The sequence below is a fragment of the Lygodium microphyllum genome, chromosome 8 (genome assembly GCF_053477565.2).
Source record: "Lygodium microphyllum isolate KBCC chromosome 8, Lygodium_microphyllum_v1.1.10, whole genome shotgun sequence".
Taxonomy (NCBI): domain Eukaryota; kingdom Viridiplantae; phylum Streptophyta; class Polypodiopsida; order Schizaeales; family Lygodiaceae; genus Lygodium; species Lygodium microphyllum.
In genome coordinates this window covers 26,887,693-26,915,158 of record NC_141142.1, presented here as the reverse complement: position 1 = coordinate 26,915,158, position 27,466 = coordinate 26,887,693, and the positions used below count along the sequence as shown (strand labels likewise).

Sequence of the window (27,466 nt, the reverse complement as noted above, 5' to 3'; positions counted from 1 at the left end):
TAGATGCGTTGGACAGAAATTGACTTGAGATGCGCGCCTGACAGCGTGTTTGTGCTGCATGTTAGATGCGCACATAGACGCGGGGATACACGCGCGAGGTCTCCCAGTTCTAATATTAAACAATATATTTTTGCAATGATGAATGTGACCAATTTCATGTTTGTGTTTATCAGTTTTGTTGTTTAAGAGAAACATTAGCACTTAAGTGTTATGCTCAATGTCTAAAGAAAGCTCTTTGAAAATGTAGGTAATATATGATTTTTTGTATGCAAATAAATTTGTCTTTTTTCTGTGGTTTTTTTGCAGATGTCGTATCCTCGTTCATCTAGCAATGACCCAGATGTGGATCTCATGAATGATACATTGGTCTCCTTTGGCAGGGGGTCAATGCATTTTCTGGAGGTTTTCCTAGTAGGGAAGACTTCATGGGAGAGATGACCAGACACCTTGGTCGCTCTCCCACAGCGGACGAGGTGTTCAGTGTCATGTCTGGGATGCCTTTCGCGTCTTTGCCTGGCACTACTTCCCAGACTCCACATGCAGGTACTCCACATACAGGTACTCCATATGCAGGTACTCCATTTGCAGGTACTCCATATGCTCCATGTTCATCGGCTGAAGCAGAAGCATCTGCAAAAGCAAGTGCATCTGCAAAAGCTCGTGCGTCCAGTGAGGCAGAGGGCAGTCGACAGAGAGGGAGGAGGGAGAGTCCAGGGGGAGGAAGAGGGTTGTGTGGGGGTTGCCTAGGAGGTGGCGAGCGATCACCCTCACCAGTAGATCATGTAGAGGAGGTTGTACGCCATTACTATAGAGTTACATATGCTGGTGGCATCTTTCATGATGATGAGGGAAGGGATGTAATGGTGTACATGAGGAGCGTCGTGCATGCGATGTATAAAGATTCTTTCATTACCTTCAAAAATCAGAAAAGTGGCTTGTGGCAGGAGGTGTTGAGGGCAGTCCATAGGAGGTACCCAAATCCTAAGGGTCAGCGATTCTCGGATGATTGGGGACGTACAAAAGTGAGGGATATGCTTCACAACAAAAGATCCCAACTCATGACACGGGCCAAGGACTCACTGCAGAGGCTGAAGGAGAGGCGTGGAGCCTACATCCAACCACCTATGTGCCACCGCGTAGAGTGGAAGACAGCCAAGAAGAAAGCCGTTGAGAAAGTGAAGAGTTGCCAGCACGCAGAGGCACGATAGATCCAAATGAAAACCATGGGATTGTCGCATTATAGATCGGGCAGCAGAGAGTCGTGGGAGGCAGAGTTTGTAAGTATATTTTGATTTCTAGTTTTTTAAATTTATATTTCTTTCAATTCTTTATATATTTTAGTTTGATATATTGTGACGTCTAATTGTTTGTATATCTCTGAATGTTTTGCAGACTACCATCGTTGGTAGGACACCTACCCCTAGAGAGGTAGGTTACCATCGAGGCCATAACCGCGTAGCGACATGGATTCACTTGTATGAGGAGGGTCTCATCAGTGAGGACCAATTCAACGGGCCATGAGGATTCGACAACCAGAGGAGGTATGTTTTTCTTACTTTCATATTAAAAGTATAACTAATTATAACTTTTTCTCCACCTTGTCTATGTAAGAAACCCTGATCTTTTGTGTGTGTAGGCGAACTCGGATGTGGAGCATAGTAAGGAGGGGGTTAGCGACGCTAGTAGCCATGGTGGTATTAGTGAGGATGTTTCCTCTTCAGATTCGTAGAGGAGCACCATACCTCCTCATGAGGCCTTCTTTTCTTGTATATGTATGATATCTCTTTGAGCCTACTGCTTGCGGCCACCCTTCAGGTCACAAGCACTTAAACTTCCCTTGTAAATGCTTTGATATATAATGAATACATGGACTTTTATTTTCAATTCTCGTGCCGGTAAGATACATTGTCTTTTTCCCAAATACACAATTTGATGTATGGGAGGGGGAAAAAAAACCAGAGAGCATGTGGTTGCTTTGAAACCACATGCTCTCTAGTTTTTTTTTTCAAGTTTTGTTTTGCACATCTATCAGCGCGTCTAAATTGTAGATTATTCGCATTTATTCGCACGTCTATAATGCAGACTACACGGCATATACACGTGCTTCACAAATCAAATTAAAAAAATAAATTAAATATCTTTTTTTTTAATGACTTTTTTTTTTCCGTTCGCGCCTATCAGGTTGTTAAAGCGCGTTTACCAGCGTGTCTATATGCACGTGTATATGTGCATCTATTGCGCGTCTATTTGTGCGTGTAAATTCGTTGATACATGCGATTATAGACGTGAAATGATACACGCGCAAATAGACGGGCGAATAGACGCGTCCATAAGTTTTTCTCTGTATTCAAAAATCACGTCTAAATGTGCGTCTATGATCACATCTAAAGTTTTTCTCTGTATTCAAAAATCGCGTCTAAATCTCTCTTTTTGGAGGAGTCATTCAGATGGTTGTGTTGTGGGTTAATTTATGTGATAAGATCGTGGTGGTTGCCTATTCGATTTGCTTTCGTGCGAGCTACATTTTTAGAGAATTGCGGTGATGGTGTTGTTGGTTGGATAGTTGAAGATGCTGATGCAGAAGAAGAAGAAACCTCTTATATCCTTTACAAGTTTGTTGTGATTTCCAGTTTGATAAGAAGTGTTAATGTCTAAAGGGTTTTCCTTTCGTTATATTATTTATATCAGATACAGGTTATAAGTTGGGTTCGTGGTTGGATGGACTGTTTTTGAAGATTTATTGAAGATCAAAGTTGAGCTCTTGAATGAACTTGTATTCTCTTTTTCCTGGGTGACGAGGACGCTTCCTTATTAAGTGTGGGGATATGTTGAGTGTTGAAATGACCTATTTTTTGGCTGATTTTTGTTGTTTTTGAGAGCTGAATGGTTGATTTTATGAGATGATTGATTGGTTTGTAAGTGGTTTGAGAGTGTTTTGGATAGGTTGGAATGGTTTTATTAAGCTAGTGATGTTTATTAGTAGAGATGTGAAGTTTTGTTGATGATCTGATATGTTCTGTTTGGTCGTGATAGCTTCTGTTGAGCTTCTATTTTGTTCTGTTTTCTCTCTGTATGAAAGGATAGAGTATTGATTGATAGGGTTTGAGATTGTTTGAAAGATTATTGAGTGATTTTTGATGGTTTGGAATGGTTTTGGTATGAGTTATGTGGTTCTGATGCTTTCTGTTGACCTTCTGTAACTCTCTGTAGACCTTCTGTATGCCTCTGTATGTGTTCTGTTGGATGAGAGTGTAGAATGGGAAAGTTTTCTAGCCTTGGAAAGAGGTGAATACAAGTTCGAAAGAGCTAAAAGAATCAAAGAAGTAGCTACTAAAGACTCAATTAGTAAAGACTGGAGTGAAGTGACAGTGGTGAGCTATGAAGAGACACTGTAGTGGCTCTGGTGTCTCTTCGCATCTGACATATCTTTTGGGAGGTGCATCCACGACCTAAGAGGGATTATTGAGGGTTATTATGAGAGCATTGTAGTGAGGATATGATGTACTATTGATGGAGAGAGAGAGAAAGAGTCAGAGACAATCAATTCTATCAAAACAGTGTAATGGTATATGAGAGATTATGAAAGAGAACTATGAAGACAATGAAGATGAATATTATGTGATTTCTTTCCATCAAAATTGTGTTTCTTTTGTGTTCTCTTTGTCTATGAATGAAGAATATGAAGAATATGAAGAACATAATCAAGTTTGTTGAAGATAAAGCCGTGGGAGATTGTTTCTATGATGCTGCATGAAGAATTGCTGTTTTCTTTGTTTTGATGATCAAAAGAATGAAATAAAAGCTTGTTGATGTTACAAGATAGATTTTCTTGCAAGAGGATTCCCTTTTCCTTGGTGTTCCTCTTGGGGCTCCACCAATTATCATCACATGCTCTCAAAAATAGATATTGCAATTAAATAGATGGCTTTTTTCAACTCTCAAACCCAACAAACATTGGAATAGCTCACCACCCTTGTAGCCCAGTTGGCAACCACCTCGATATAAGACATGATTAAACCACAAAAGGGAGTTTCATGTACATTGATATATAATTCCCGTAACATAGACATGCAATCTTAGTGGTAAAAAAAAAACTATGAATACCGGTGATTTTTCTCGGTCCCATTCTCCATACAAGCTGAGGTGTGACATTGCAATTTGACGTGCTCGAAAAATACACCCTCGACAACGATCACACATGCATTTAATTTTTCGTCGTAGCCATGCATCTCAATTATGAAGACGCAGTGTTTCATCCTCACTTGAGGATGTGCTCATTGACTCACCAGCTTGCACCGCACTAGGTGATGATGACATCGACATGATTAAACCTAATTCATGACAACATCAAAATATTTTTCATTCATATGTTTACATAAGATCTTAATTTTAAATATACAAAAATAATCATAAATACATTAAAACTTATGATAAGAATTCACTATCAAAACTTATCTTAAAAACAAAAAATTATGATAAATCCCAAATGCGCGTCTATATCCGCGTTTAACTACGCGTCTATATTTGCGTCTATACTCGCGTCTATCTGAAAAATAGACACACATATACACGTGAAAATCGACGCACACGTCAAAATTCAAACCATACTTAAATCATTTCTTTTCAAACTGCGCCTTTCCTTTCCTGCGTTTTTTGCGGTTCTAAAGCTTGAGTTTAACGGACATGCAGTCTCTTCATGCCTCACCTAGTCTCTTCATGCCTCACCTCCTCATGACTCACCTCTTCTTTCATTTCAAACACACAAGAAGGGAAAAAGGAAAGCCAAGGAGAGGAAGAAAGAGAGAACAAGAAAGAGGAGAACAAGAAGAAGCAGCAAGCAAGCAAACAAGCACCAAGGGAGGGTAACTTACGAAGGAGAGGAAGAAGGAGAAGGATAAGTACCACCACCCGCCACACCAAATACCCAAGGTGACTCTCTCTCTCTCTCTCTCTCTCTCTCTCTCTCTCTCTCCCTCTCTCTGCTCTGTTTGTGTATTTAGGATTTGTGATTCCATTATGTATTGCATTATGTAAATCATCAATGGCGATCATCAGCCGAACGAGCACATTTGCGAGCGCGTCTACATCTTAGTGTAGACGCAGACATAGACGCGAAAAAATGTTTCATCTCAGAGCATCTGAGGGCGCGTCTTAGAGCACGTGTGCTGCTGCGTATGCTTTGCAATGTACACGCGATGATACACGCGCTTAACAGAAGGTTGACCTGCAATCTACATGTGATTAAAGACGCGCATTGACCTAGGATGCGCGTCTAGCAGCGCGTCTGTGTTGTATGTTAGATGCGTAGATAGACGCGCTGGACAGAAATTGACCTGAGATGCGCGTCTGGCAGCGTGTCTGTGCTGCATATTAGATGCGCAGATAGACGCGGGGATACACGCACCAGGTCTCCCAGTTCTAATATTAAACAATATATTTTTGCAATGATGAATGTGACCAATCCCATGTTTGTGTTTATCAGTTTTCTTGTTTAAGAGGAGCATTAGCACTTAAGTATTATGCTCAATGTCTAAAGAAAGCTCTTTGAAAATGTAGGTAATATATGACTTTTTGCATGCAAATAAATTTGTCTTTTTCTTGTGTTTTTTTTGCAGATGTCGTATCCTGGTTCATCTAGCAATGACCCAGATGTGAATCGCAGGAATAATACACTGGCCTCCTTTGGCAGGGGGTCGATGCATTTTTTGGAGGTTTTCCTAGTCGGGAAGACTTCATGGGAGAGATGACCAGACACCTTGGCCGCTCTCCCACAGCGGACGAGGTGTTTAGTGTCATGTCTGGGACGCCTCTGGCGTCTTTGCCTGGCACTACTTCCCAGACTCCACATGCAGGTACTCCACATACATGTACTCCATTTGTAGGTACTCCATATGCAGGTACTCCATTTGCAGGTGCTCCACGTGCTCCACGTGCATCGACTGAAGCACAAGCATCTGCAAAAGCACGTGCATCTGCAAAAGCTCGTGCATCCAGCGAGGCAGAGGGCAGTCGACAGAGAAGGAGGAGGGAGAGTCGAGGGGGAGGAAGAGGGATGTGTGGGGGTTACCTAGGAGGTGGCGAGCGATCACCCTCACCAGTAGATCATGTAGAGGAGGTTGTACGCCATTACTATAGAGTTATAGAAGTTGGTGGCATCTTTCATGATGATGAGGGAAGGGATGTAATGGCGTACATGAGGAGCGTCGTGCATGCGACGTATAAAGATTGTTTCATTGCCTTCAAAAATCAAAAAGTGGCTTGTGGCAGGAGGTGTTGAGGGCAGTCCATAGGAGGTATCCAAATCCTGAGCGTCAGTGATTCTCGGATGAATGGGGACGTACAAAAGTGCGGGATTTGCTGCACAACAAAAGATCCCACCTCATGACACGGGCCAGGGACTCACTGCGGAGGCTGGAGGAGGGGCATGGAGCCTACAACCAACCACCTATATGCCACCGCGTAGAGTGGAAGAAAGCCAAGAAGAAAGTAGATGAGAAAGCGAAGAGTCACCAGCACGCAGAGGCGGGACGGATCCAAATGGAAACCATGGGATCATCGCATTACAGATCAAGTGGCAAAGAGTCGTGGGAGGCAAAGTTTGTAAGTATATTTTGATTTCTAGTGTTTTTTAAATTTATATTTCTTTCAATTCTTTATATATTTTAGTCTAGTATATTGTGACATCTAATTGTTTGTATATCTCTAAATGTTTTGCAGACTACCATCGTTGGTAGGACACCTACCCCTAGAGAGGTAGGTTACCATCGAGGCCATAACTGCACAGCGACGTGGCTTCACTTTTATGAGGAGGGTCTTATCACTGAGGACCAATACAACTGGGCCATGAGGATTTGACAGCTCGAGGAGGTATGTTTTTCTTACTTTCATATTAAAAGTATAACTAATTATAACTTTTTCTCCACCTTGTCTATGTAAGCAACCCTGATCTTTTGTGTGTGTAGGCGAACCCCGATGTGGAGCATAGCGAGGAGGGGGATAGCGATGCTAGTAGCCATGGTGGTACTAGCGAGGATGTTTCCTCTTCAGATTCGTAGAGGAGCACCATACCTCCTCATGAGGCCTTCTTTTCTTGTATATGTATGATATCTCTTTGAGCCTACTGCTTGCAGCCACACTTTAGGTCGCAAGTACTTAAACATCCCTTGTAAATGCTTTGATATATAATGAATACATGGACTTTTATTTCCAATTCTCGTGCCCGTAAGATACATTGTCTTTTTCCCAAATACACAATCTGATGTATGGGAGGGGGGAAAAAAACCCAGAGAGCATGTGGTTACTTTGAAACCACATACTCTCTGGTTTTTTTTTTCCAGTTCTGTTTTGCGCGTCTATCAACGCATCCAAATTGCAGATAATTCACGTTTATTCACGCGTCTATAATGTAGACTACGCGCGCTTATACACGCGCTTCACAATTCAAATTAAAAAAATAAATTAAATATCTTTTTTTTAAAAATGACATTTTTTGTTTTTCGTTCGCGTCTATCAGTGCTTGTAAAAGTGTGTTTACTAGAGTGTCTATATACGTGTGTATATGTGCATCTATTATGTGTCTATTTGTGCGTGTAAATTCGTTGATACATGCGATTATAGACGCGAAATGATACACGTGCAAATAGACGGGCGGATAGACGCGCCCGTAAGTTTTTCTTTGTATTCAAAAATCGCGTCTAAATGTGCGTCTATGATCGTGTCTAAAGTTTTTCTCTGTATTCAAAAATCACGTCTAAATCTCTCTTTTTGGAGGAGTCATTGAGATGGTTGTATTGTGTATAGTGTTTGTGTTGTGGGTTAATTTATGTGATAAGATCGTGGTGGTTGCCTATTCAATTTGCTTTCGTGCGAGCTACATTTTTGGAGAATTGCGGTGATGGTGTTGCTGGTTGGATAGTTGAAGATGTTGATGTAGAAGAAAAAGAAACCTCTTATACCCTTTACAAGTTTGTTGTGATTTCCAGTTTGATAAGAAGTGTTAATGTATAAAGGGTTTTTCTTTTGTTGTATTCTTTATATCAGATACAGGTTATAAGTTGGATTCGTGGTTGGATGGACTGTTTTTGAAGATTTATTGAAGATCAAAGTTGAGCTCTTGAATGAACTTGTATTTCATTTTTCCTCGCATTGACCTGGGATGCGCATCTGGCAGCGCGTCTGTGCTGTATGTTAGATGCGCAGATAGACGCGCTGGACAAAAATTGACCTGAGATGTGCGTCTGGCAGCGCGTCTGTGCTGCATGTTAGATGCGCAGATAGACGTGGGGATACACGCGCCAGGTCTCCCAGTCTAACATTAAATAATATATTTTTGCAATGATGAATGTGACCAATCCCATGTTTATGTTTATCAGTTTTCTTGTTTAAGAGAAGCATTAGCACTTAAGTGTTATGCTCAATGTCAAAAGAAAGCTCTTTGAAAATGTAGGTAATATATGACTTTTTGTATGCAAATAAATTTGTCTTTTTCTTGTGTTTTTTTTGCAGATGTCGTATCCTGGTTGTTCTAGCAATAACCTAGACATGGATCGCATGAATGATACATTGGCCTCCTTTGGCAAGGGGATCAATGCATTTTTTGGAGGTTTTCCTAGTAAGGAAGACTTCATGGGAGAGATGACCAGACACCTTGGCCGCTCTCCCACAGCGGACGAGATGTTCAGTGTCATGTCTGGGACGCCTCTGGAGTCTTTGCCTAGCACTACTTCCCAGACTCCACATGCGGATACTCCACGTACAGGTACTCCATATGCAGGTACTCCATATGCAGGTACTCCATTTGCAGGTACTCCACGTGCTCCACGTGCATCGGCTGAAGCACAAGCATCTGCAGAAGTACGTGCATCTGCAGAAGCTCGTGCATCCAGGGAGGTAGAGGGCAGTTGACAGAGAGGAAGAAGGGAGAGTCGAGGGTTGTGTGGGGGTTCCCTAGGAGGTGGTCAGCGATCACCCTCACGAGTAGATCATGTAGAGGAGGTTGTACGCCATTATTATAGAGTTATAGATGCTACTGGCATCTTTCATAATGATGAGGAAGGGATGTAATGGCGTACATGAGGAGCATCATGCATGCGACATATAAAGATTATTTCATTGCCTTCAAAAATCAGAAAAGTGGCTTGTGGCAGGAGGTGTTGAGGGCAATCCATAGGAGGTACCCAAATCCTGAGGGTCAGCGATTCTCGGATGATTGGGGACGTACAAAAGTGAGGGATATGCTTCACAACAAAAGATCCCACCTCATGACACGGGCCAGGGACTCACTGCGGAGGCTGGAGGAGGGGCCTCGAGCCTACAGCCAACCATCTATGTGCCACCGCGTAGAGTGTAAGAAAGCCAAGAAGAAAGCAGCTGAGAAAGTGAAGAGTTGCTAGCACGCAGAGGTGCAACGGATCCAAATGGAAACCATGGGATTGTCGCATTACGGATCGGGCGGCAGAGAGTAGTGGAAGGCAGAGTTTGTAAGTATATTTTGATTTCTAGTTTTTTTAAATTTATATTTCTTTCAATTCTTTATATATTTTAGTCTAATATATTGTGACTTGTAATTGTTTGTATATCTCTAAATGTTTTGGAGACTACCATCGTTGGTAGGACACCTAACCCTAGAGAGGTATGTTACCATCGAGGCCATAACCGCATAGCCACATGGCTTCACTTTTATGAGGAGGGTCTCATCACTGAGGACCAATACAACTCGGCCATGAGGACTCGACAGCCAGAGGAGGTATGTTTTTCTTACTTTCATATTAAAAGTATAACTAATTATAACTTTTTCTCCACCTTGTCTATGTAAGCAACCCTGATCTTTTGTGTGTGTAGGCGAACCCGGATGTGGAGCATAGCGAGGAGGGGGATAGCGACGCTAGTAGCCATGGTGGTACTAGCGAGGATGTTTCCTCTTCAGACTCGTAGAGGAGCACGATACCTCCTCATGAGGCCTTCTTTTCTTGTATATGTATGATATCTCTTTCAGCCTACTGCTTGCGGCCACACTTTAGGTGGCAAGCACTTAAACATCCCTTATAAATGCTTTGATATATAATGAATACATGGACTTTTATTTTCAATTCTCGTGCCCATAAGATACATTGTCTTTTTCCCAAATACACAATCTGATGTATGGGAGGGGGAAAAAAATACCAGAGAGCATGTGGTTGCTTTGAAACCACATGCTCTCTGGTTTTTTTTTTCCAGTTCTGTTTTGCGCGTCTATCAGCGCGTCTAAATTGCAGGTAATTCACGTTTATTCGCGCGTCTATAATGTAGACTACATGCGCTTATACACGCGCTTCACAATTCAAATTTGAAAAATAAATTAAATATATATATTTTTTTAAATGACATTTTTTATTTTTCGTTCGTGTCTATCAGTGCTTGTAAAAGCGCGTTTACTAGAGTGTCTATATACGTGTGTATATGTGCGTCTATTACGCGTCTATTTGTGCGTGTAAATTCGTTGATACATGAGATTATAGACGCGAAATGATACACGTGCAAATAGACGGGCGGATAGACGCGCCCGTAAGTTTTTCTTCATATTCAAAAATCGCGTCTAAATGTGCGTCTATGATCACGTCTAAAGTTTTTCTCTATATTCAAAAATCGCGTCTAAATCTCTCTTTTTGGAGGAGTCATTCAGATGGTTGTGTTGTGTATAGTGTTTGTATTGTGGGTTAATTTATGTGATAAGATCGTGGTGGTTGCCTATTCGATTTGCTTTTATGCGAGCTACATTTTTGGAGAATTGCGGTGATGGTGTTGCTGGTTGGATAGTTGAATATGCTGATGTAGAAGAAGAAGAAACCTCTTATATCCTTTACAAGTTTGTTGTGATTTCCAGTTTGATAAGAAGTGTTAATGTATAAAGGGTTTCTCTTTCGTTGTATTCTTTATATCAGATACAGGTTATAAGTTGGGTTCGTGGTTGGATGGACTATTTTTGAAGATTTATTGAAGATCAAAGTTGAGCTCTTGAATGAACTTGTATTTCCTTTTTCCTCACATTGACCTAGGATGCGCGTCTGGCAGCGCGTCTGTGTTGTATGTTAGATGCGCAAATAGACGCGCTGGACAGAAATTGACCTGAGATGCGCGTCTGACAGCGCATCTGTGCTGCATGTTAGATGCGCAGATAGACGCGGGGATACACACACCAGGTCTCCCAGTTCTAATATTAAACAATATATTTTTGCAATGATGAATGTGACCAATCCCATGTTTGTGTTTATCAGTTTTCTTGTTTAAGAGAAGCATTAGCACTTAAGTGTTATGCTCAATGTCAAAAGAAAGCTCTTTGAAAATGTAGGTAATATATGACTTTTTGTATGCAAATAAATTTGTCTTTTTCTTGTGTTTTTTTTGCATATGTCATATCCTGGTTCTTCTAGCAATAACCCAAATGTGGATCGCATGAATGATACATTGGTCTCGTTTGGCAGGGGGTCAATGCATTTTTTGGAGGTTTTCCTAGTAGGGAAGACTTCATGGAGGAGATGACCAGACACCTTGGCCGCTCTCCCACAGCGGACGAGGAATTCAGTGTCATGTCTGGGATGCCTCTGGCGTCTTTGCCTAGCACTACTTCCCAGACTCCACATGCGGGTACTCCACATACAAGTACTCCATATGCAGGTACTCCATATGCAGGTACTCCATTTGCAGGTACTCCATGTGCTCCATGTGCATCGGCTGAAGCACAAGCATCTGCAGAAGCTTGTGCATCTGCAGAAGCACGTGCATCTGCAGAAGCTCATGCATCCAGCGAGGTAGAGGGCAGTCGACAGAGAGGAAGGAGGGAGAGTCGAGGGGGAGGAAGAGGGTTGTGTGGGGTTGCCTAGGAGGTGCCGAGCGATCACCCTCACGAGTAGATTATGTAGAGGAGATTTTATGCCATTACTATAGAGTTACAGATGCTAGTGGCATCTTTCATGATGATGAGGGAAGGGATGTAATGGCGTACATGAGGAGAATCGTGCATGCGACGTATAAAGATTGTTTCATTGCCTTCAAAAATCAGAAAAGTGGCTTGTGGCAGGAGGTGTTGAGGGCAGTCCATAGGAGGTACCCAAATCCTGAGGGTCAGCGATTCTCGGATGATTGGGGACGTACAAAAGTGAGGGATATGCTTCACAACAAAAGATCCCACCTCATGACAAGGGCCAGGGAATCACTGGGGAGGTTGTAGGAGGGGCGTGGAGCCTACAGCCAACCACCTATGTGCCACCGCGTAGAGTGGAAGAAAGCCAAGAAGAAAGCAGCTAAGAAAGTGAAGAGTCGCCAGCATGCAGAGGTGCGACGGATCCAAATGGAAACTATGGGATCGTCGCATTACGGATCGGTCGGTAGAGAGTCGTGGAAGGCAGAGTTTGTAAGTATATTTTGATTTCTAGTTTTTCTAAATTTATATTTCTTTCAATTCCTTATATATTTTAGTCTAATATATTGTGACGTCTAATTGTTTGTATATCTCTAAATGTTTTGCAGACTACCATCGTTGGTAGGACACCTACCCCTAGAGAGGTAGGTTACCATCGCGGCCATAACCGCGCAATGACATGGCTTCACTTTTATGAGGAGGGTCTCATCACTGAGGACCAATACAACTCGGCCATGAGGATTCGACAGCTAGACGAGGTATGTTTTTCTTACTTCCATATTAAAAGTATAACTAATTATAACTTTTTCTCCACCTTGTCTATGTAAGCAACCTTGATCTTTTGTGTGTGTAGGCGAACCCGGATGTGGAGCATAGCGAGGAGGGGGATAGCGACGCTAGTAGCCATGGTGGTACTAGCGAGGATGTTTCCTCTTCAGATTTGTAGAGGAGTACCATACCTCCTCATGAGGCCTTCTTTTCTTGTATATGTATGATATCTCTTTGAGCCTACTGCTTGCGGCCACACTTTAGGTCGCAAACACTTAAACACCCCTTGTAAATGCCTTGATATATAATGAATACATGAACTTTTATTTTCAATTCTCGTGCTCGTAAGATACATTGTCTTTTTCCCAAATACACAATCTGATGTATGGGAGGGGGAAGAAAAAAACCAGAGAGCATGTGGTTGCTTTGAAACCACATGCTCTTTGGTTTTTTTTTCGAGTTCTCTTTTGCGCGTCTATCAGCGCATCTAAATTGCAGATAATTCGCGTTTATTCGCGCGTCTATAATGTAGACTACACGCGCTTATATAAATATCTTTTTTTAAAAATCTCATTTTTTGTTTTTCGTTTGCGTCTATCAGTGCTTGTAAAAGCGCGTTTACTAGAGTGTCTATATATGTGTGTATATGCGCGTCTATTACACGTCTATTTGTGCATGTAAATTCGTTGATACATGCGATTATAGACACGAAATGATACACGCACAAATAGACGGCCGGATAGACGCGCTCGTAACTTTTTCTTTGTATTCAAAAATTGCGTCTAAATGTGCGTCTATGATCGTGTCTAAAGTTTTTCTCTGTATTCAAAAATCGCGTCTAAATCTCTCTTTTTGGAGGAGTCATTCAAATGGTTGTGTTGTGTATAGTGTTTGTGTTGTGGGTTAATTTATGTGATAAGATCGTGGTGGTTGCCTATTCGATTTGCTTTCGTGCGAGCTACATTTTTGGAGAATTACGGTGATGGTGTTGCTGATTGGATAGTTGAAGCTGATGTAGAAGAAGAAGAAACCTCTTATATCCTTTACAAGTTTGTTGTGATTTCCTGTTTGATAAGAAGTGTTAATGTATAAAGGGTTTCTCTTTCGTTGTATTCTTTATATCAGATACATGTTATAAGTTGGGTTCGTGGTTGGATGGACTATTTTTGAAGATTTATTGAAGATCAAAGTTGAGGTCTTGAATGAGCTTGTATTCCCTTTTTCCTCGCATTGACCTGGGATGCGCGTCTGGCAGTGCGTCTGTGCTGTATGTTAGATGCGCAGATAGACGCGCTGGACAGAAATTGACCTGAGATGCGCGTCTGGCAACGCGTCTGTGCTGCATGTTAGATGCGCAAATAGACGCGGGGTTACACGCCAGGTCTCCCAGTTCTAATATTAAAAAATATATTTTTGCAATGATGAATGTGACCAATCCCATGTTTGTGTTTATCAGTTTTCTTGTTTAAGAGAAGCATTAGCACTTAAGTGTTATGCTCAATGTCAAAAGAAAGCTCTTTGAAAATGTAGGTAATATATGACTTTTTGTATGCAAATAAATTTGTCTTTTTCTTGTGTTTTTTTTGCAGATGTCGTATCCTGGTTCTTCTAGCAATAACCCAGATGTGGATCGCATGAATGATACATTGGCCTCCTTTGGGAGGGGGGTCAATGCATTTTCTAGAGGTTTTCCTAGTAGGGAAGACTTCATGGGAGAGATGACCAGACACCTTGGCCGCTCTCCCACAACGGACGAGGTGTTCAGTGTCATGTCTGGGACACCTCTGGCGTCTTTGCCTAGCACTACTTCCCAGACTCCACATGCGGTTACTCCACATATAGGTACTCCATATGCAGGTACTCCATATGTAGGTACTCCATTTGCAGGTACTCCACGTGCTCCATGTGCATCGGCTGAAGCACAAGCATCTAGAGAAGCACGTGCATTTGCAGAAGCACGTGCATCTGCAGAAGCTCGTGCGTCTAGCGAGGTAGAGGGCAGTCGACAGAGAGGGAGGAGGGAGAGTCGAGGGGGAGGAAGAGGGTTGTGTGGGGGTTGCCTAGGAGGTGGCGAGCGATCACCCTCACCAGTAGATCATGTAGAGAAGGTTGTACGCCATTACTATAGAGTTACAGATGCTAGTGGCATCTTTCATGATAATGAGGGAATGGATGTAATGGCATACATGAGGAGCGTCGTACATGCGACGTATAAAGATTGTTTCATTGCCTTCAAAAATCAAAAAAGTGGCTTGTGGCAGGAGGTGTTGAGGGCAGTCCATAGGAGGTAAATCCTGATGATTGGGGATGTACAAAAGTGAGGGATATGCTTCACAACAAAAGATCCCACCTCATGACACGGGCCAAGGACTCATTGCGGAGGCTGGAGGAGGGGCGTGGAGCCTACAGCCAACCACCTATGTGCCACCACGTAGAGTGGAAGAAAGCCAAGAATAAAGCAGCTGAGAAAGTGAAGAGTTGCCAGCACGCAGAGGCGCGACGGATCCAAATGGAAACCATGGGATCGTCGCATTACGGATCGGGCAGCAGAGAGTCGTGGGGGGCAGAGTTTGTAAGTATATTTTGATTTCTAGTTTTTTTTAAATTTATATTTCTTTCAATTCTTTATATATTTTAGTCTAATATATTATGACATGTAATTGTTTGTATATCTCTAAATGTTTTGCAAACTACCATCGTTGGTAGGACACCTACCCCTAGAGAGGTAGGTTACCATCGAGGCCATAACCGCGCAGCGACATGGCTTAACTTTTATGAGGAGGGTCTCATCACTGAGGACCAATACAATCGGGCCATGAGGATTCAATAGCCAGAGGAGGTATGTTTTTCTTACTTTCATATTAAAAGTATAACTAATTATAACTTTTCTCCACCTTGTCTATGTAAGCAACCCTGATCTTTTGTGTGTGTAGGCGAACTCGGATGTGGAGCATAGTGAGGAGGGGGATAGCGACGCTAGTAGCCATGGTGGTACTAGCGAGGATGTTTCCTCTTCAGATTCGTAGAGGAGCACCATACCTCCTCATGAGGCTTTTTTTTCTTGTATATGTATGATATCTCTTTAAGCCTACTGCTTGCGGCCACACTTTAGGTTGCAAGCACTTAAACTTCCCTTGTAAATGCTTTGATATATAATGAATACATAGACTTTTATTTTCAATTCTCGTGCCCGTAAGATACATTATCTTTCTCCCAAATACACAATCTGATGTATGGGAGGGGGAAAAAAAACCCAGAGAGCATGTGGTTGCTTGTTCTGTTTTGCGCGTCTATCAGCGCGTCTAAATTGCAGATAATTCGCGTTTATTCGTGCGTCTATAATGCAGACTACATGCGCTTATATACGCGCTTCACAATTGAAATTAAAAGAAGAAATTAAATATCTTTTTTTTTTAAATGATATTTTTTGTTTTCTGTTCGCGTCTATCAGTGCTTGTAAAAGCGCGTTTACTAGCGTGTCTATATGCGCGTGTATATGTGCATCTATTGCGCGTCTTTTTGTGCTTGTAAATTCGTTGATACATGCGATTATAGACGCGAAATGATACATGCGCAAATAGACGGGCGGATAGACGCGCCCGTAAGTTTTTCTCTGTATTCAAAAATCGCGTCTAAATGTGCGTCTATGATCGCGTCCAAAGTTTTTCTCTGTATTAAAAAATCGCATCTAAATCTCTCTTTTTGGAGGAGTCATTCAGATCGTTGTGTTGTGTATAGTGTTTGTGTTGTGGATTAATTTATGTGATAAGATCGTGGTGGTTGCCTATTCGATTTGCTTTCGTGCGAGCTACCTTTTTGGAGAATTGCGGTGATGGAGTTGCTGGTTGGATAGTTGAAGATGCTGATGTAGTAGAAGAAGAAACCTCTTATATCCTTTACAAGTTTGTTGTGATTTCCAGTTTGATAAGAAGTGTTAATGTATAAAGTGTTTTCCTTTCATTGTATTCTTTATATCAGATACAGGTTATAAGTTGGGTTCGTGGTTGGATGGACTGTTTTTGAAGATTTATTGAAGATCAAAGTTGAGCTCTTGAATGAACTTGTATTCCCTTTTTCGTGGGTCACGAGGACGCTTCCTTATTAAGTCTGGGGATATGTTGAGTGTTGAAATGACCTATTTTTTGGCTGATTTTTGTTGTTTTTGAGAGCTGAATGATTGATTTTATGAGATGATTGATTTGTTTGGAAGTAGTTTGAGAGTGTTTTGGATAGGTTGGAATGGTTTTATTAAGCTCATGATGTTTATTAGTAGAGATGTGAAGTTCTGTTGATGATCTAATATGTTCTGTTTGGTCCTGATAGCTTCTGTTGAGCTTTTGTTTTGTTCTGTTTTCTCTCTGTATGGAAGGATGGAGTATTGATTGATAGGATTTGAGATTGTTTGAAAGCTTAGAGTGATTTTTTATGGTTTGGAATGGTTTTGGTATGAGTTATGTGGTTCTGATGCTTTCTGTTGACCTTCTGTAACTCTCTGTAGACCTTCTGTATGCCTCTGTATGTGTTCTATTGGATGAGAGTGTAACTTGGGAAAGTTTTCTAGCCTTGGAAAGAGGTGAATACAAGTGCAAATTAAGAGCTAAAAGAAGTCAAAGAAGTAGCTGCTGAAGACTCAATTAGTAAAGACTGGAGTGAAGTGATAGTGGTGAGCTATGAAGAGACACTATAGTGGCTCTGGTGTCTCTTCGCATCTGACATACCTTTTGGGAGGTGCATCCACTTCCATTTATTTATAGAAAACTATAGATAATTACTAAATTTTAGGTGTAGATTGATTACTTTTATAAAGCATGATTTTCTTAGCATGTTTCATTCCATAGGAACAGGAAATGCACAACAAAAACCCTAAAACCACATATTTTCTCTTAAACCCCCTAATGTTGGGTTTCACATGTTTTGTATAAAATTATTATACGATTGATTTTTTCGTGATTCTTTCAACATGACTTATCAAACAGAGGATTGGAAATCAAATCCAAGCATTGCTAACCATTTGAAACAAAAATTGATTATAAAACGATAAAATGTACTTTTTTCTCATAAAACTATTCATTTTGATGTGTGTCTTTCAAACTTCGAGGTCCATGATGCTTTTCCATGGCCTCTAACATCCTTGCAACCTCAATTCATGTTTGTTTCCAATCCCACATCATCATTCGACCAAAAATGTCCATCTCATCCCATTCCCCTTTCTTTTACAATGATCCATGAGAACAATTCACAAGAGGAGAGAGGAGAGAGAAGAACGAAAGAAGATAATCAGATCTTCTTGTATAATGCATCATTTTCGATCACCTCTATGATGATGAAGGGCAAAGAAATGATAGAGATTGCTATAGCGAGAGCACTCCTTGAATGATTGTTGATCATAAAAATGATATTTTTAATCATGGAAGGAGGCACTAAAAAAAATGGTCCCCCCTCAATGTTTCATGAAATCTGGCTTTTGAGATCTAAGTCACTAAACCAAGCTTAAAGTTTGGTTTTAGAAAAAAATCAATTCAAGTTTTGTGTTCACACTTTGATTGAAGTGGTTTTTCACTTCTAGAGGGGCAAACAGGCTCGAATTCGAGATCCGTCTAGATGGCTAGCTTTGTGACATCAAAATCAACAAACTTGGCCATTGCTACATACTTTTTAGCTTCTAGATCATATAGATACTTCATAACACAAAACCTTGGGGGGATTAAAAAGAGGGTTAAACGGACTCCGATCGATGAACCAAGACTTGCATTGGGTTCTTGGGATCAAACTCCATCTAGGAAAACTCCAACTCATTGACCCACAATCATTTCACTTTGTATGTAAATTTGGTCTTTTACGGCCTCCCAAACTCTTTTCAACTTCAAAAATTACCTCTAAAATCCACTCTCATTGGCAACCACATGATAGGGTGACTCAGCCCATTGAATCCTACCAACTGATATGCACAAACAAAACAACCGTAAAAAGCATCAAGCTGCCACAAAAAATATACTCAGCAAAGCACAAGAATAGCTATCACCTTACCCCTTGAAAAAATCAAGGCATAAAGATCCTTAAGAGATAGACCCAACATAATCTGACAAAAAGCTAGAGCGAGTTGCTAATCAACTGCTCCAACACAGACTGGCTAAAAGAACCATCAAAGAGATTATCCTAGTAGTGGCTTGAATTACCTACCGAACTTAGGACAACTAGACCAAGAACTCCTACTATAGGCGAGGACTCCTATAGCCTGGTCATCATATATTTCCTTTTAACACATTTTTCTTTCAAAATTTCCATACTCAGTCATATAAACAGGAGGGAGCTAGGGCATAGGACCGAAGAACCTACCAAGCTCTCATGAGGCAGCACTTAAACCTTTTTTGTTTCGCTCACTTTTATTTTCACTCCAACCTTCCTTATACTTTATTTTGGCTAGCTACTACCCTTAGGAAGACAAGGCATTAGCCCCGAGTCAGACTCATCCCCAGAAACCTCTCAAGTCTTCGCAAGGTGATAATCAACTACTTTTAGGCTTTCTTTCTTTTCTTTTCTAGATGAGGGGTTAGAACGCCTTTTTACACACCTATGTAATTTTATCTTTAGATATTTTTAGAACTTTATCTTCTTTTTATTGTGATAGGCTTCTCTAATTGCCTCACCCTAGTAGGAACTCCTAAAATAGTTGTCTAGTAGGCTAGCAGAACAAGGTCATTAGGAATGCCTTTTGAAACAGCTCTTTAATGTCAAACAATGTCTTGGGCAGAATGTAGAAAACTACTTGAACCTCCCTTAGATATACCTAAGCAAACCCTAGGACATCATGCCTTGACTAACGGTCCCCAACAAATGGAAAGAAAATAAACCTCCACATACACATATAACATTATTAGCTTAAGGAGAAAAAACTCGAAAAGGTGACGACACCACATGGAATGGCCACAAGAAGCCCCCTCGTAGCAAAGGCTCCATCTAGGCACTTTGTCAAACCTGTCTAATGCAATCACTAAAACAAAAAACAATTGAACGTACCTACACCAACCACACACATGGCCCTCTTGGCCTAAAGGAATATAACATTTTTCAACCAACAAACTGACCCTCTTGGCCTTCTGGATAAAACACTTTACTACCATTCAGTAGTGTACTGTTGAAACAAACCCTTGGTCCTCCTAACATAACTCTACTAAAGCACAAAATCAACCAAGGATTAGGGCTCTTCATGCCTTATACTAAGTCCATCATGTTACTAGCTAACCCCCCTGCATAGATAGCGAGAGGTGTCCAAAGAATATGACACCTCACAATCCTATGTGTCCATGACAAAGTAGGAAGGCGCTCACTTGCTACCTGACTCATAACCCAAACTAACCATTAGCGACCTAACTAGGACATGTTAGCTAAAAGACCCCAAAGTGGTCTAGGGCTAATGTTAGGAGGTAATTGTAAGAGCTTCCTTGGACCACAATTGAAAAAGATATCTTCAAAAAAAGCATAATTAGCCAAGGAATCTGCAAAGTGATTCCACTGTCGAGGAACTAACTGATAGGTCACCGTCTCAAAAATATGCAACATATCTAAGACTGCACAACGGTACATCCATAAGATGGGATCTTGCGCACTGTAGGTCCCATTTAACTGATTGAGTACTAACTACAAGTCACCTTTAACCAATAATCGGTGAATACCACCACATCCGACTATATTTAGCCCCATGATTAAGGCCTTGTATTCTGCCATATTATTAGTAAAATAGGGTTCTAAATAGACTCCCATCTTGATAACAACTTGATGTTGGGGATCTTTAATAACCACACCAATGCTCACATGTTTATTAGCGGGTTCTCTAGGAGCTCCATCAAAATATAAGGTATAGAGTTACTCTTTAGTAATAGGCCACGCTATACTAATCAACTCACTCATACTTATGATAATCAAAATCAAGCCGAGACAGAGGATGTATAACAGGTTCAATTCCATCTTTCTCGCTAAACTCAATGGGAACGCTAGTTAGAATTTGGTGACAATGGTGGTAGTAGCTCTTAATCTCCCACATAAGAGATATGTCTTGCCACTCAATAACTTGATAGCCCTTATTCCACTAGATCACTCGATCTTGGTGGTAACGTTGCTCTAGATACGCATGCTTGAGATATGAAACGATTCATCCCATCCGCTCATCTTGGTACCTACTAAAAATTAAAGCTAAATCTTGAAGGACCTACATAGGCACCAAGCCCAAGATTAGCCCTTACACATAGTAAGGCTTCAACTTATTAAAGTTAACTTTATTCATAAGCTCTACCCCTTGCAAATTTGCTAAAAGGGTTGTAGAGCCATTCTTTATTAAACATACAATATTGGATGGTCCATCCCATTTAGTTTTCAATTTACTTGTTGGAAATAGCTCACAACGAGCATAATAATACAACACCACAACTGACCTTTCATAAATTTGTACTTCTTAGCTCGAAGGTCATGAAGGGCTTTCAATCTATGCTTCCCTACTTCTTAATGTAGCAAAGCATGCAATCGAATTTCATCAAGATGGGCAAGAGAAGAATATCTTTCTTGTAACACTTTTGTCTCACCCAACGAATGATTGAGAGGAAAATGTGTAGTGGATAGCTCTATTTCCAATGGCAAAACGCACCCTTTCCCACACACTAACTTAAATGGGGTGCGGCATGTAGCTCTCTTAAATGTCATGTTGTAAGCCCACATTGCCACACACAATTTCTTATCCCAATCATGCTTACTTTTTGACAGTATCTTGGATAATATTCCCTCCAAATGTTTATACAGTGTAGTTTTGTTGTGCTTAATGTTCAAAGCTTCCGTCAAGGCTATGATGACCTTATTCAAGAAATGTGTCCCTCAATCAAATATTATCTCCCTTAGTGGGACGAAAACTACAAAAAAAATTCTCTGTAATGAAATTGGCCGTCTCCTTAGCATTATCCTTCATTGTGGCTCAAGCTTCAAATCACTTTGTAAAGTAGTTCATTGCTATGACAATATACCGCTTTCATGTAGTCGATGAGGGGTATATTGGTCCTACAAAATCAATAACCCCAAATTTCAAATGATAACGTAACTAAAATAGGTTTAAAGGCTACTTATGATTTACCCTCACATCATGTAAAGAAATCACAATGCTTAATATAATTGAAAGCATCTTAGAAAATTGATGGCCACCAATATCCAGCACGGAGAGTTTTTTGGGCGCTAAGTCGGCCAACGAATTGTCCCCCACATGTTGAATCATGGCACTCCTCAAGAATAAATGATACCTCATCAAGTACTACACAACGACGATAAATGTCATCTACTCCTTTCCCATACAAAACACCTACGATAATGGAAAAGAGTAATGCTTGTTGCTTGATCTTCCTCTTTTCAGAATTTGCTAAAGTAGCCCCAAATCTTGTTGTAGATAAATAATGGATTATAGCAACATACCAAGAAGGGATGGAAGTTGTATCAATATTGAATGAACCTTCAATGTTACTTCCTTCAACCATATTTTCGACCTTTGGCTCCTTGAAATCCACAAGACATTCCACAATACCCTACAACTTCAGTGGTTATTCCTAATCTCATAATCAAACTCTTACAAAGTGATTAACCACTTTGCTAAATGATCAGGTGGATGCAACTTATTCAGTAGTAGTCTAAGTCCTTTCACCTTTGTGAAAAATACTACCTTCTCATAGAGAATATAATACTAAAATTTATTCGTCGTAAATACCATTCCAAGGCACAATTTCTCCATATATGTATAGTTGACTTCTGATATCCTCAACTTCGTGCTCACAAAGGCAATTGGATGATACTATTTCTCTTGCCAACTTTGGGCTAAACAACAGCAGTTGATACTATGGATTGTGGCTGCCAAAAAGATATAAAAAACTTCATCTCTTTTGGGTGCTTTTAGGATTCGTGCTTTTTCTCACTACAAGATATAGACCTTATAGCGACGTTTAAAGCGACGAAAATACAAACAACAAAATTTGCCCCCGTCGTCGGAAAAAGCGTCGTTATTGACGACGCCATGGTATCGTCGCTATTTGCGTCGCTATATGCGTCGCTATTTGCGTCTCTATATGCGTCGCAAATTTGCGTCGCTATATGCGTCGCTATTTGCGTCGCTATATGCGACGCAAATGCGACGCATATAGCGACGCAAATAGCGACGCATATAGCGACGGTTGCAGAGAATTTGCGACGCTGGTAGCGACGACAATAGCGACGCCTGCAGTAAATTTGCGACGCAAATAGCGACGGTAACAGAGGAAAAAAAAATTTTGTGGCAGGGCAGCAAGCTGCCCTGCCACATATAGCACTGTGTGCTGTATGAGAGCCATACAAAATAGTTTCTGCACTGCTGCATACAAAGCGTTTGCAAACAAAAAGAATCTATACTAAAATCATAAAACTGATAGATGAAATAAATACATGATATCGCATAAAATGCGATTGGTACAATCATAAAACAATATCACTAATACATAGAAAATGTCTACATAGATCGGGCGACTAAAAACTAAAGGTATGTGAGCGCTAAGGATCCGAGGGCGAGCTACAAATCGTCGTCCCCCGAAAGCTCGTCCCTCTGCAAAGGAGCATCAAACGGATTCTGCAGAAAAAGAAACAACATATCAATCCACCATACAATAATGCATTCAAATATCTCATGGTAACTACGGACATGAAAGATGAGAGACTTACTGGGCCGCCGCGTCTGTACAATCGGTCGATCAATGATCTGAGACCGTGCCTCTCTGCATATTGAGTCTCAAGGCCTTGCGGATCACGATTTGTAATGGAGTGCTGCAAAGAAAACAAAATGCTAACTGTTAGAAATATGATTGTCAGTACAAATAATATCTCAAAAAAACAAATAAGCAAAACAAAAGAGAAACTTACAAAGTCCTCCAAATATGTCCTGTGGCCGCCACTCCCAAGATGATGTACCGATCCGGCCTCGATTCGTGCCCTCGCCGCCTCCCGCTGCTGACTCCAACGTCCTGGCGAATTTGTAGCCTCCTCCCTCAGTCGGCGCCAGTCCTCTGCATCTAACCACTCGGGCTTTGGAGCCCCACTCTTGATTGCCTTGCGTGCGTCGGATCGTCTATGTGACATGTATGCACGCATGCAATCCATCATCCAGCCCGTAGAGAATCTATCCACTGCGGCTGGCACCGGGAACTCCTCATGCAAGGATGCTACTATGTACTCCTTGCTCCCCTCCGGTATGTTCCTCCAATGATCCAGGACGTTGTGCCGAAAAACTTGTTGGCACAACTCCCTCATGCGAGCTATCACCCTCCTCCCCTCATCATTCATGATGATAGCTCCTGACCTGCCATCCACTAGGTATCCATAATCCCTAGGAGTGTGCCTCGTATGGGCCCTCTCCCATCTCCGTCCACGCTCCTGGGCATATCCAGGAGACCCCTGAACATCCGGTGTACCGACGGGGGTACCCTCTCCCGGAGTGCCACTGAAAGGGGTGCCACCAGAGGGGGTGCCACCAAAAGGAGTGCCACCAGAGGGGGTGCCCCCAAAAGGAGTGCCACCAAAAGGCGTGACATCTGCCGACGGCTGCGCAAAAGCCGGAGTAACTGGAGTGGACGTCCCCACAGGTGTGACAAATCCTGGAGGTGACCGAGCTCTAGCTGAACGACGAGACGGAGACACCGCGTCCGTGTCTCCACAGCAGCACCCCCCTGATCCTCCTGCAGTCGCAGTCCCTCCCTCTGGCCCAAGTCGCGAGCGTCGAGATCGTCTGCTCGAAGCTGAAGCATCTGATCGCACTGAAGCTGATCTAGCAGAGCGCCCTGACGAAGAACGAGACAGCTCCTGATCTGCTATCTCTCTGAATCTCGCGAGCTGATCTGGAGACATACGTGCCATCATCTCCTGAAACTCCTCATCGCTCATCCCTCGACTCATCCTGAAAATAAAGATACCTGCAGAGATAAAAAATAATGTTAGAATAATCAATTGAAACTATACAAAGCGCATTAATATAAATCATTTTTGAAAAATCCATCTTAAAATGCATATCTTATCTACCTTTATGGAAGATCTAAACAACGAATTGAGTAATACAATTCTCCAAGAATGAAGTATTCTATGGTCCCATGTTAATCTCCTGACATAACTCTGCATACACTGGAAGGTCGATAGACATGTCACCACAAAAGAACGAGTCTGCCTCGTTCTCAAAAAATTCTACGACTTCTGTATTTCCATCATTGTTAGCCGATGCGGGCTCCAAGCTTGCGGTGGCCTCCACCCCTTGTAATTTCGATCCCTCTATTTGCATATATTCTTCATCTATGCCTGGAACATCGCTTTGATCGTATACTCTCGCACCTCTAGGAGTTGAAGGTATAACATACCACCATCGAGGTTGTCGGGGATTTGGATAGAAGATTACCTGTTCACAAACACTTACAAACCGTCTTCAAACCATTGTGACATAAAGCATGTCGTATTACAATTAGCAAGCAAATGACTAGAAGATTACCTATTCACAATGTGCCGGCAACACAAAGGTGTCGCGCAAATCCATCCATTTTTTTTCGGAATCTATTTCGAGAAATCCAGATGGACCTCGTCGAACCGTTGCGCCAGCTCCTCCAAGTACCACTTTGAACCACTGCACATCGAATATTATCATGGAGAAGCTACGGTAATCCACCGTAATAGTCCATTGTGGAGCGCATTTTGTCAATACGCTCCACCCGAAAATGCCGTCCGCGCGACCACGCTGCACTATATATTTTGTACTGCACATTGAAACACTCAAATTAGATGTAGCAAACAAATTCAGATACGACACATTCTAAACCCCTCATTACCTTTGGACTACATCCCCTCGAGAACTCCCACTCCTCCATTGAGACCTCTGCCCCTTCGCTGGATGCTGCGATCAAGGCTCCATGCAACCATCGTGTTGACATAAACCGCGGCATCTCCTCCATGCCTTCGGGATATCGAATCGGTCGGTGACGCGTACTGCGTCGGAATTCAGCTCGCGCTTCCTCTCGATCTTGCCTTGCAATCTGGTACTTGGCGAGCCACGTCTCCATGGAGGCATGGTGCAACATACAAAAGCGATTCACTTTCTCTTCCATTGAGGCATCCATTCTTTTTTCTACCCCATTTCCAACCACCACATCTCCAGTCAGCCTGTCATCGTCCTTGAGCGTCCATAGCATTTCATTGTCTGGTTCCACCGTTGGTAGCCATTGTGAGATATGCACTAATGCCTCTGACACCAACCAACCCTCCGCCATGCTACCTTCCGGACGAGCTCGTTGTCGCACAAAGCCTTTCAGGGTTTTCATGAAGCGCTCCAGGAAGAACATCCATCGCGTATGGACAGGTCCGGCAATCTCCACTTCGTCCACAAGATGCACAAGAAGGTGAACTTGTATCGTGAGCATGCTAGTGGGCAGGTATTTCTCAAAGAGACAGACCGTCTCAACTGCTCCCCGCCTTGCGGATTCAATAGAGGACGTCTTAATCTCTTTCTGTGAGATCCATTGCACCAAAGTCGACAGCTTGTAAATGGCCCCACGAATTTCTGGAGTTAGGCATCCCGCGATCGCGATCGGTAGGACAAACTGCCACAAATGAGAAAGCATTAAGAATAATGGTCACTTTTCAAATTTCAAAATGTCCACGCTTATTAAAATCCATTCTGTTCACAAACCTGACATATCTTATGCCAATCATGGGATTTTAGCCCAGACATTTGGTCATCTTTAGAAAATGCGGACCTGAGAGAACGCATCATACCCGTCGGAGTGCGGATAGACTTGATTACTTGCTTCACAATGCGCTCTTCTTTGGTAGACAAAACCCAGGGAGCGCGAGGAAGCTGCACTCCCCCTTCAGCACTCGACTGCGGCCAAAGCGCCTCCATCTTACCTACCTCCTTTAAATCCATTCGTGACCCTATAGTGTCTCTCTTTCCTGTGATGTGGTCCCATAGCAAGCTGCCCACATTTTTGAAAATATGCATGGGATCCAACAAGTGGTTGACCTGTAAGTGGGTCCAATATGGCAACTCGTAGAAAACTGAGAACCGTCGCATTCCATTTGGATGTGATTCCGGGTTTACCATTTTCAGCTCGTACCAGCTTGCAGCGTTCATACGTGCTGGAGGTCGTCCAAGAAAACCTTCCCTGAGTTCATGATCCTCCGGCAAGAAAGTGGCGTGTCCTTGATATACCATCTTCTTCATGGTTCGTGACCTTCGGGCGTCTAACTGTGGCCCACACAATGGACATGCATGATAACCTGAGGTAACGAGACCTGCAAGGCGATCCACGACCTAGTGAATACTTGATTGAATGAAATAAAATATAGATATTACCGGCGTGAACAAATGTCTGCTCACCTGAGCACTCTCCCAATCCCGGAAAGTCATGCATCGTCCACATGAGAATGGCTCGAATGTTGGCTGACCGCCGACCATCGCGCCTGCTCATATCTTGCACCGTGACCCCCTCCTCCCACAAAATCTTAAGCTCATCGACTAATGGACGAAGATACACGTCCATATTTTTTACTTTGTAGCGGCCCGGGACGAGCAAGCTAAGGATGAGATGTCCTTTCTTCGTAGAAAGCCATGGAGGAATGTTGTAGTTGACAAGCACTATAGGCCACACACTGTAAGAAGTCGAGCGCAGACCGAATGGGTTCACACCATCCATGGCGAGACCGAGCCGAAGATTCCTTGGCTCTCGCGCAAAGCCTGGGAAGGTAGAGTCAATGTGGCTCCATGCGCGCGAATCT

At 42.1% G+C, this 27,466-nt stretch overlaps 1 long non-coding RNA gene across 1 annotated transcript; it reads right to left on the bottom strand.

Moving 5' to 3' along the window:
* Positions 1 to 23,148: 23,148 nt before the first annotated feature.
* LOC148032087 (uncharacterized) lies at positions 23,149 to 23,745 on the bottom strand. The gene is made up of 3 exons (XR_015691738.1): positions 23,579 to 23,745; positions 23,381 to 23,482; positions 23,149 to 23,288 (listed from the first exon to the last, which is right to left on the bottom strand). It is a non-coding gene; the product is annotated as an uncharacterized LOC148032087 (long non-coding RNA).
* Between the last annotated feature and the right edge of the window lie 3,721 nt (positions 23,746 to 27,466).